Source organism: Marmota marmota, unplaced genomic scaffold (assembly GCF_001458135.2).
Source record: "Marmota marmota marmota unplaced genomic scaffold, marMar, whole genome shotgun sequence".
Lineage (NCBI taxonomy): Eukaryota > Metazoa > Chordata > Mammalia > Rodentia > Sciuridae > Marmota > Marmota marmota.
In genome coordinates, this window is record NW_026006687.1 from 79,408 (window position 1) to 91,521 (window position 12,114).

The window sequence follows — 12,114 nt, forward strand, 5'->3', positions numbered from 1 at the left end:
TCAGTGGCAGAGAACCCCTGATTCAATCCCCAGAAATGGAAAAAAAACATTTAAGAAAAAATAAAAGGGCCAGAAGGATCAGGAATGTAGTTCAGTGATTAAGCACCCCTGGTTCAATCCCTGATACAAACAAAACAAAACAAAAACACTGTGGAAAAACTAAACATAATAAACAGTCCTTCAATTGGTGAATGTATAAATAATCTGTAGGTCTGCTGTTCCCAGTGTGGGCTCTTGGGACTGTGTGGATATGCCATGGCTTTGTCCAAGGAGAATGGCATCACTCTGGTGCACACAAGGAAGATGACGTCCATTATTAGCATGGCACCCAGGTATAGGCAAAGGGACACAACTAGCAGCAGGAACAGCCAGATGTTTAGATGCCCCACGCTGTTGTTCACCTGCCCACAATGGTGGTCAAACTCCTAGGGGAGAGGAGGCAGACCTCGAGGGTCCATCTGTCTGACTTCCATCAACACCAAATGCTCGGGCCTCCCCCAACACAGCCCTCAAGGCCACCTGCTCTTGGCCCTACACATAGGTTCCCATGTCAGGGAGAACCTGATGTTTCCATAGTTAGAACACAGTTAGGACCCCATGGCTTATCAGGCCACCTGTCCTGAGTGAGGTTTTTAGCGACTAGACCTGCCTAGTGTCACTTGGAGCTGGATATAACAACTCTGGGCCTCCATTTTCTCAGATAACAACCTTGCCCAACCAGCCATCTGCACTTGTGAATCCGAGCAGGGTGGGCACATAAGAGAAATGCACTCAGAACCCAGGAAACACTCCAACTGGGACACCACACCAAGACAGGTAAAGATCCCCCCGACAGGGCAGCAGCCAGCCTTCAGCAAGCCATGGGATGGGACAGTCACTGCCTTTCCTCCCCCGACTCCATCCGGCTCAGCACAGAAAGTGCCCTTTTCATGTTAGCACCTGTGCAAGCAAGGTCAGCCTCCCTGGAAAGGTGTGGAACTGGAGGCATTAACAGATGTAAGTGACCAAGAGTGGCTGGGAGCCACTTTTGGCAGACTGGGAAGATGGTCTCATTCCCACCTCTGGCCCATTTATGCTATAGGTTCCTGGTCCTGGCCAGGTGCCCAGGGTTGAGTTGGTGAGTGGACAAGTAGGAGGAGTACTCACCTCCACAAAGATGTTACAACAGAGACAGTGGAAGGTCCTTGGTGGGCAGTGGGAGGATTAATGTGGGCACCAGGGCATTTGAAAGGTCCTTCGATACATCCAGGCCACGTATGCTGCCTCGGGGTCCTGCTTGAAGGAGCCTGGCATGGGAAAAGGTTTGGGCAATGACAACATCCCCTTCTATCACTCTGCTGCTCAGGGCAGCTCCATAGCTGGAATGCAGGCAGTGTTGTTAGAGAGGGACCTGCCTTTGGCTGTCTTCCTGCCATTATGACACTGAGACTTGCTACAGAAAAACATCAAGCAGGGTATTGAAATTTATTTGTAGATACTGTTTCTGGTCTTACAATGAAACCATATTGTTAGTAGAGGAAGAAATCTGGTATCCCTTGTGTTATTTAGCTCCAATGTAAGTGTATAAAGTTTTTGAGAAAATTATACTTTTAATTGATATTCTTCCCAGGGTAAACATAAACCCTTTCTAGTCAGTGCCATAGAGATGTTGTCAAGAGTAAAATTATACAAGTTTGCTGTTGTCTGGGTGGATTATCTTCTATGTAGAAATAGATACATATATTTACATTGCAATAAAGATGCTCAAATGAAACAATAAAATAATGAAATTGAGGGCAGAATTCTCACCCCTGGATACTGGTCTCCAAATACTTCACCACTTTAAGTTGGAAAAAAATATTCTTAGTAGCATACTGACTTTTCCAGGTGAAACTGGCCTATACAAACAAAATTTGAATGTCTGATTTCACTTAAAACTATTGTCCTGGCTCAGAGACTGATACAAAAACCAACCAATTCAAGCAAATGCATAATCCTTCTCTTTGATTGCTTTATGAAAAAGAGAGGGCAGATTTTTAAAAATAGGACAAAAATCTCTGTGCCGAATCTGAACTCTACTGTTCTTCATTGAGTGGGAGGAAAGGAGTGGAGGGAGTGTAGAAAGCTCTTTGAAGGAGAAGCCAAGTTATTAGAGCAAGCTCCAGGTTCTTTGAGACTCGCCTTCCTGTCTTTCACTGGGCACAGTCAGTACTTCAGTTGCCTGTCCACCTGGGAGAAAAGCAAAGCATGGAGAGATGGGAGAGGAGGGAGAAAGGCAACTGAGCATTTGAACTTATGTCCTTGGTTTGAGCATGGGTGTATGATTGGCAGATGAGGAATAGACTAATAATATTTCTTTGACTTTGAAAATGATTTTGACCCCTGCTACACTAAAACTTGCTTTACCAGCTTGGAAGACAAATATGACTGCATCTGTTTGTAAAATTCTAATTAATCACTGTGCCATCCCCACAGGCAAGTTCACAGGAAATGTTGTTCCTTTTGGGACTTCACACTGTGTTTTCCCAGGAATTTTCTCCAGCTCTCTTTGCCTTTAGGAGCTTGGTGCTGGCAAAAGAGGGGAAGGAAGAAAACCACAGGGTTCTTCCTGAGGAGACCCCATGCTTCCCCTCAGTCTTTCATACCAATCAGTGCAGGGAGCCCACACCTGGGGAAGACTGAGGTCCTTTTGTTTTCTGACTACATATGCTGCTTCTCCTGGCCTCTCTATGGGAGCTTGTATGAGGTGGAAGGAGCTACTTGGAGTGCTTTCCTGCCAGCTGGCCCCAGACTTGGTCATCTCAGCTCACCAGAGAACTTCTAATATGTGAATTTTCAAAAGAAAGAAATCAGGATTGCTTTTGAGCTCCCTGACCTCTGCAAATTAGCCAGCCCTGTCCCTCAAGTAGGGCAGTGGGGTGAAGGAGGGACACACTCATACCTAATTAAAAAAATCTCCAAGTCTGTAAACAATTGTAGATGTAACTCTTCTCTTTTGCTATGGAGAATTCTGTCTATGGTAGAAGGCTTTCACAAGACATAGTGAACCTGTGATGTTTCACTGTTTCACTTCCCAGAGATTTTGAGGCTTGAGGCAAGGGCTAGTAGGAGGCAAAGCAATTTACCTTAACCTCAGAGAGCTGCCCAAAGTAAAAGAGACATCTGGTAGAAGCAACATTTGTTTTAGGGTCTTTGTGCTTAGGTATGTGCAACTAACTCAGACTATGTAGAAATTTGTATCTGAGCTCTGCTTTTTTTCCCACTAAAATGTTATTTTAAAATGTTCAATCCTATAGGAAAGTTTCAAGAACAGTACAATGATGTGCCCCATAATCTGTATACTTTTCTATATGTATGTGATATGTCAAGCAAAAATGAAGATTAGTATGACACTCATATATTATTAAGCTAAATTCATCAATTTTAATGTTTTGCTACAAATAGGAAATTCTCTTGTACCACCACACTAATATGCCTTTGAGGAAACTTGATATTAATATGAAACTATTATCAGGTATATAATACTGATATTCAAAATTTCCTAAATCCATTTTATCAGGATTTTGTAAATATATAGGATATGATCAAGGATCACATGCTACATGTTGTTGTCATGTTTCTTTAGAATCTTATAATCTATAATGGTTCTCTCACTTTTAGTTTTCATAGAGCACTGACATTATTGAAGAGTCCTGGAGGCTGTATCCTCCAGGAATTTCTCACTCTCACACTAATTTACTAACAATTTATACAAACAAAACAGACCTGAGTGGATACAAATCAGATGTCTAAAAACTGAATACAAAATTTTTTGAAAGCAGCCAGATAAAAATGATATATCACATATAAATAATAATGGTTGGATTCCTGCCAGAAGCCACAGAGGTCAGAAGATAGTGAGAGGGATCTTTACAGTGCTGAAAAATACTTCTGGTTTCAGTTCCAACATGTGAAAAACTTGGAAGTTGTGACTTCCAGCCTTATAACAGGAACAAATGGAAAACCAGCAACTTTTACATCCCCACCAGAGAACTGAGGTAGCAGGGCACAATGCCACCATAATTGGAGAAAGAGGTGAATCCAGGGTCATGGGACAGCTCTGTTCCCCTGAAGAAGAAGCCATGGGAACCATCAACTGGTAGGAACACCTAATGGTAATTCTGATAAATTGCTGGTAAATTAGTGTGAGAGTGAGAAACTCCTGGAGGACACAGCTTTAGAGAGCCCCATCAGGCTCACCTCCAGGAACTTTACTAGCTTCTCTTGCTGAAAAGCTAATGAAGATACCCTAATGGCTCAGGCAGGGGTTGGAGAAAGGTAATCATTGTGAAAAGATCAACCATTCTCCAGAACAAAAACCTACTCTGCAAGAAAAAGGACTTCACCAGAGCCGTGTTCCTGAAGGGGAAAGGCATTTCTCCTACTCCAGGCTCTTGTTTCATGCAAAGTGATAGTGGTTGTGGAAAAGTAAGAAACACCAGTGATAGTCACACTCCAGCAATGCAGCTCACTCAATACAATTATTTAATCATAGACCACAGACTCCTTATTTCCTCTCTACTGTGCCACTATACCAAAAGCCTCCAGCACAATTATAAAGAATTACAGCTGAAAGAGTTGAAGACAAATTATTTCTGGGCAATAAATGAACATAAAGACATTATAGGAATCTGAAGTTTCTGGCCTCTTTGGCAACAGAAAACACTAAACTTGACTGATCTTCTAGTCAGATTAGCACAAAATCTCACCAGATAAATGGCCTATTTACCTCAGTTCCTATTATTCAATACACTATGTCTAGCTTTCAATCCAAAATAATTATAAGGCATACATACTAAAAATGCAAGAAGGAACAAAGTCTAAGGACATAAAGCAAGCATTAGAATGAGACCCTCAGATGATATGGCTGTGGGAATTATCAGATAGGGAACTTGAAACAACTATGATTGAGATGCTAAGGGTTATACAGGGTTATAGGTGAACAAGAATATTAAAGAAAAGATAGATAACATAAGCTGAGAGATGGAAATGGCAATCAAGGAAAAAAAGGAAAGACTGGAAATCAAAACCATTAAGATAAATGCTTAACACCTTTGATGGGCTCATCAGTTACCCTGGACATGACTGAGGAGAATATTAGTGGACTTGCAGATAGGTCAGAAGAAACTTCTCAGGCAAAATTGCAAAGAGAAAAGAAAAATTGAAACAGAAAATTTAAGAACTACATGGCAATTGCAAAAGATAAACACATGCACAATTGGAATAGGAGGAGGAGAAGCAAAATAGAACAGAGTTGAGGAAAGACTTCGAGTAATAATGATGGAAAACTTGTCTAAAGTAAAAGATACAGGTAGTTCAGAGAACATCAAACAAGGCAAATACCCAAAATCTACACCTAGAATCCTTCAAATTGCTGACAATCAAAGACAAAGAGATGGCGTTTAAAGAAATAAATAATCTCACTTATAGAGGAGCAAAGAATCTTAGTGCACTTCTCCTAAAATGTGCTAGAAAGAGAGTTGAATGAAATCTTGAAGTGTTGAAAGGAAAACCCACCAGCCTATAATTCTCTATCCAGTGTATCATGGTTTGATATGGTGTGTCCTCCAAAAGCTCATGTGGAAGACAATGCAGGAATGTTCAAAGGTGGAACAGTTGGATTGTGAGAGTTGTAGTCTAATTAGTAGATGAATCCACTGATATGGATTAACCCAGTGATATCTGCAGAGAGGTGGATCAACTAGGGCATGCCTTTGGGGCTTGTATTTTGTTCCTGTGAACTGAAGTGTTCTCTCTCTGTCTCTCTCTTTCTCTCTCTCTCCCCCCCCCCCCCNTCAGGGCTTGATAGATGAAGCAGGCGGAAAATCATTAAGGATATAGTTGACCTGAATGGCACTTTCAATCAACCTGATCTTATTGGAATTCTAAAATACGCTACCCCAATGAATAGAGTACACAATCTTTTCAAGTTTACATAAAATTCAGAAAGGCACACCATGTCCTGTGCCATAAAATAATCATCAATAAATTTAAGAGATTAGAAATCAAATAAAATATATTCTTATATCACAATGAAATTAAGCTGAAAATCACCAATATAAAGAGAATTGAAAAATCCCCAAATATTTGAGAATTCAATAATACATTTGTAAATAACATATGAGTAAAAATAGTCTAAAGGGTAATTTTTGAGTATTTTGAATTAAACAGAAGAAATTACAATTTATCAAAATTACACAATTTATCCAATGAACTGGGTAAGCATTTAGTGCACTTAGGGGAATTTATAGCACTGAAGACACAGATGAGAGAAGAAGAGGGAACTAAACTCAGTAATCTAGCTTTTAGAAGCCAAAGCAAAAGAGCAATTTAAGCCTAAAGCAAGCAAAAAGAAAAAAAAAGAAAAATCAATAAAATTGAAAACAATAGAAAAGTTACTACAAACCACTCTTTTGCCCACAAATTTGAAAATTTAGCTAAAATAGATGGGTTCCTTGAAAAAGTATACAACTCAAACTCACACAAGGAGAAATAGACAATCTGAATTGGTTTGCTTGTATTAAAGAAAATAAATGAAAATCCAACAACCTTCTAAAAGAATAAACATTGAGTTTCTTTGGCTTTGCTGATGAATTGTATGAAAAATTTGAAAAAAGAAATGTCCTCAGTTGTGTACTATTTCTCCATCAACTCTTCCAGAATATACTGGTTCATCAATTTTAATAAGTGCCATACTAACAAAGGGTGTAATAATAAGGCAAACTGGGTGTAGAGCATAGGAGAACTATGTCTTTATATCATTGCATTTTTTCTTTAAGTAAAAAAAAACTGTTCTAAAATAAAAGTTTATTTTTTAAAACAAGAGCTGAAAGGAAAAATTGTCAAACAAGAATTCTATATGAAGCAAAAAACCAAATGACTACATAAACATGAATACATATAATGTGTGTACATATGTATATACTTTAAATATGTATACACTTTGTATATTGAAATACATATATAAAGTATTGAGAAAAATTGAGATAATTTCTGCTAAAGGGAAATTTGTCAAGGGAAATTTTTGAATATTTTGAATTATACAGAAGAAATTCATTTAGTGTGAAGTTCTAACTGAAGTTCTTTGGACTAAAGGAAAGTAGTACCAGTAGATGATCAGATCCTCAGAAAGATATGAGTGCCAGAAATGGTAACCATGTAAATTATGCAGGATCATACTTTCAACCTATCACTTTTTCTCTTAATTCATTAAAAAAAATATCCTACAGTTTAAAGAAAAGTGACAGCACTGTATGGTGGGATTTATGAGGTATGGAAATGGAATTCTTGCCAGAACTGTAGCATATAGTAGGAGGTTAAAATTAATATAGACTAGGCGATTGTGGTGGCACATGTCTGCAATCCCAGTGACTCAGGCTGAGGCAGGAATATCAAAGCCAGCTTCAGCAACTTAGAAATTCCCTAAGAAATGTACTGAGACCCTGTTTCTAAAAATTAAAAAAAATTCTGGGGATGTGGCTCAGTGATTAAGTGCCCCTGGGTTCGCCCCTGGTACCAAAAAAAAAAAAAAAAAAAGTAGTATGGATTTAGAAGATTTTATTTTAAATAGAAACATTAACTCTAAGTTAATGGTTAAAATTTAAGATTACAGATAAGGAAGAACAGAAGAGCAAAAGTCAGATGGTACAAACAGGAAACAAAGAGCAAAATATGAGGCCTAAGTCCAAATATATCAATATTACATTGGACAGAATGAATTAAACACCCAGTTAGAAGGCAGAGATTATCAGAATGGGTTAAAAAAATCAAGACCTAATCATGCCTACAAGAGATATGCATTAAATCTAAAGATACAGGTAGATTGAAGATTACAGAGTCAGGAAAATAATAATGCAAAAATAAAGAATGAAAAGTTGGAACCACTGTATTAATATCAGATAAAATAAACTTCAAAAGTTTTACCATAAATGGAAATTCTGAAGAAATATATGACAATAATTAATGTTCCTGCACCCAGTAACAGAGCTTCAAAATATATAAAGCAAAAAGCAACAGAATTAAAGGGATACACAGTTACCAACCATCGTGGGGGATTTTGATACCTGTCTCTCAGTAAATACATTAAATGGTCAAAAATATTAATGAAGACATAGACGATTTGAGCAACAGTATCAACTACCTCAGCCTAACTGACTTTATAGAATACAACACCCAACAACTACAGAACTCCAATTTCCTTTAAGGGCACTTCATACTTTCATTGAAACAGATCATATTCTGGGCCATAAAACAATATTCCTTACCAATAAATGGGATAGCTTCAAACTCAGAAGCTTCTTCTCAGCAAAGGGAATGATCAATAATGTGAAGAGAGAGCCCACAGGGTGGCAGAACATCTTTACTACACACACATCAGATAGAGCACTAAATTCCAGGATATATAAAGATCTCAAAAATCTTAACACCCCAAAACCAAATAACCCAATCAATAAATGGACTAAGGAACTGAGCAGACAATTCTCAGAAGATGTGTGTTTATCAACAAGTATGTGAAAAAATGTTCAACATCTCTAGAAATTAGAGAAATACAAATCAAAACTACTCTCAGATTTCATCTCACTTCAGTCAGAATGGCAATTATCAAGAAGACAAGCAAAAATAAATGTTGTGAGCATGTGGGGGAAAAGACACACTCATATAATGCTGGTGGGACTGCAAATTGATGTAACCATCATGGAAAGCAGTATGGAGATTCCTAAGAAAACTTGGAATGAAACCACCATTTGACCCAGATATTCAACTTCTCAGTCTATTCCCAATGGACTTACAATCAGCATACTACAGTGACGTAGCCACATGGATGTTATAAAGCAGCTCACTTCACAATAGTTTAACTATGGAACCAACCTAGGTGTTCTTCAACAGATGAGTGGATAAAGAAAATGTGGTCTATATGCACAATGGAATATTATTCAGTTTTAAAGAAGAACGAAGTGATGGCAACTGCCAGTAAATGAGTGGAAGTGGAGAATATCATACTAAGCAAAATAGGCCAATTCCAAAAACCAAAGTCTAAATGTTTCCTCTGATATTTTGACACTAATTTACAATAAGGAGCATGGCTTTGGAAGGATAAAGTTATTTTGGATTAGGCAGAGGGGAGTGAAAGTAGGGGAGCCAGGTATAGTGTAAGAAGAAGAGTAGACATTATTACCCTATGTGCATGTATGACCACATGACTGATGTGATTCTACATCACATACAACCCAAAAACTGAGAAGCTATACTTCATTTGTGTATGATGTGTCAAAGTGCCTTCTGCTGCCCTGTATAACTAATTAGAACAAATAAAAGAAAAAAAAAGAATGGTAGCAGCCAAGGGGTGGAGGAGGAGAAATAGGAGTTATTACTTACATGGTGGCAGAGATTCTGTTTGGAGTGACAAAACTATTCTGGAAACAGAAAGTTGTACAATATTGTGAGTGTAATTAATGCCTCTGAGTTTTCCACTTAACATGGCTAAAATGGCAAATTTTATGTTACAAGTCTTTTACAACAATTAACACTTTATTAAAGTTTAAAAAATTTTTCTTTTCAGAAAATTAAAGAATAGGATGTCAGCAGCTGGAGCTAGCATGGCAGCTGAGTGCAAGACCAAGTTGTCCAAGAACCTGCTGTGCATGAAGTTCATGCAAAGGGGACTGGACTCAGAAACCAAGAAACAACTAGAGGAATAAGAAAAGAAGATCATCAGTGAAGAACATGGTACTTGGATTTGCCAGAGCTTAAAGAGAAAGAGAGTGTCATAACAGAGGAGCAGAGCTTCTTGTTATGTGAAGATCTTCTGTTTAGAAGAATGTCATTCAGAGGATTTAATTCTGAAGTTATAAATTGATGCTTCAGATGAATGTTAATAACAGAGCAGAAGATGAAGATAAGATGAAATAGTAGAGCTTGATGTGTCAGATGAAGAAATGGCTAGAAGATATGAGACCTGGAGGGGACAACTGGAAAAATTTTGCCAAGAAAAGAGACCATGCCAATTATGAAGAAGATGAAAATGGAGGCATAAAACCAGTTAAAGCAAAGATGTTCTTAAAGCCCCAAGATTAAAAATGATGCCTTAAAATATGTCTCAGGGTGGCCATGAGAACAGCAGACTTTGGAGCCCATCCAAAATAGCCCATTAGCTATTAATACTTGATATTTATTTGCAAAGAGATGTGTAATTTTAGAAACAGACTGTGTTTGAAACATGTGTGTAATGGATGTTATACATCCTTTTCCAAATCAGGTTCATCAAAAGCGAAAGTTGAGCCTCAATCTTACAGATGTATATAGGCACAGCGTTGCTTCCTAAAGATTTTACCTTAGTTATTTTTATATATCTCTCCAGTCACTGACCTTGAATGGACTCCTGTAGATTAATTCCAGTGTTTAATTGCCTTTAAGATTATATTTTACTTTAAATTATTAGTCATATAATCATGTCCAGCCAATTCATACATTCATTTTGGAGTCAAATGTCATAGGAATTTATTATATGTACATTCATCAAGAGCAAACACACCTCTCAAACCTGAAGTATTTGCATGCTACCAGGTCAATCATTTTATGGTATTGTTTTTTGTTTAAGGCATTTAATTTTTTTAAAAATTGTATGTAATAAACATCTGTTTCCACACACACACAGAAAAGAATAGGATGCCATTTCAGTAGTTTTCCTGGAGAACCTCCTTGGCTGCCAAGATGTGTAGTGTTAAACTTGTGAGTGGTTTCGCCATATTCAGGAATGGGTGTTGCCAAAGAGAGGAAACAAAAAGTGCATAATTTGGAAGCAAAACATGTTCTTTCAACTAAGGCCTGAAGACTACTTATGAATACAATTGACTTCAACAGCCCATATTTTAATACCTGCCCAAACCTCTCATAGTCACAACCATAACTTTCATAAACTGTTTTGAAAAGAGTTGTTTTTAATTATTCTAAATTCTAAAAGTTGACTGTTAAACAGCCCATTAATACACTCATGCCTGCATCGAATGGACATGATATTTGATAATATAACAAAACAAACTATCACGAAATTAAACTTTTACTCCCGGCAGATGAAACCCTAAAATGTAGCAGCTGCCTTTTGGTAGTGATCAATGAATAGAAATGAAAACTTTCTGTTGGTTATTCAAAAAGAGTCAATATTTCCCCCAAATCACATCATTTTCAAATTTACCTCTAGTAATTCCCCGGCTGAATCTCTCTTGTCAACTTCCACTTCAAGGCACTTATTCAAGAAGTCCAGGAATGCCAGGGAAACTTTCTCTGGGTTCACAAGTACTGGTGCTTCATTGATGGCAATAAGGTGTAAGGCCTAAAAATAGAACAACATCTGTGACATTCTTTTTTTTTTTTGGGGGGGGGGTTTGGAATACTGAGGGTTGAACCCAGGGTGGCTTTACCAGTGAGCTACATCCCTAAACCTTCTTTTTAATTTTTGAGTTAGGGTCTCACCAAATTCTTGAGGCTGACCTTAAACTTGTGATCCTCCCTCTTTAGCCTCCCCAGTCACTGGGATTACAGGTGTGCAACCATTGGGTATAGCATTTATGACATTTTTAAGGTAGCTCAACAAATTATAATGTAATTTATCAAGTTTATGGAACTATTTTGTGTGTGTTTGTGTTTGTGTGTGTGTGTGTGTGTTGTGTTGAAACAAAACCCAGGGCTTGTGCATGCTGGGAAAGCATTCGAACACTGAACAACATCTCCAGCCCCTCTGAATTCTGCAAAGACAATCACTATAAATACTACAGTGAGTAAAATGAGGTTATCATTATCTCTTCCTGCTTGACTTTTGTATCCTCCCTCCTTCCCTTCCTTTATTGTTTCTCCTCCTCCCCCTCCTCCTCCTTCTTTGACTTCCCTCCTTTCCTCCCTCACTCCTTTCTTCACCCCCCCTTTCTTTGTGCGGGGGTGGTGCAGGAATTGAACCCAGGAATATGCTAGGCCAATAAGTGCTCTAACGCCGAGCTATACACCAGCACTCCTTTTTTCATTTTATTTGGAGACAGGGAATCTATAAATTGCCCAGGCAGGCTCCAACTTGAGATCCTCCTGCCTGAGCCTCTCCAGAAGCTG

General features: G+C 38.2%; 1 pseudogene; it reads left to right on the top strand.

The window, feature by feature from the left end:
• The first annotated feature begins 9,614 nt into the window (after window positions 1–9,614).
• Window positions 9,615–10,092, top strand: LOC107133570 (annotated as a pseudogene).
• The last annotated feature ends 2,022 nt before the right edge of the window (window positions 10,093–12,114 follow it).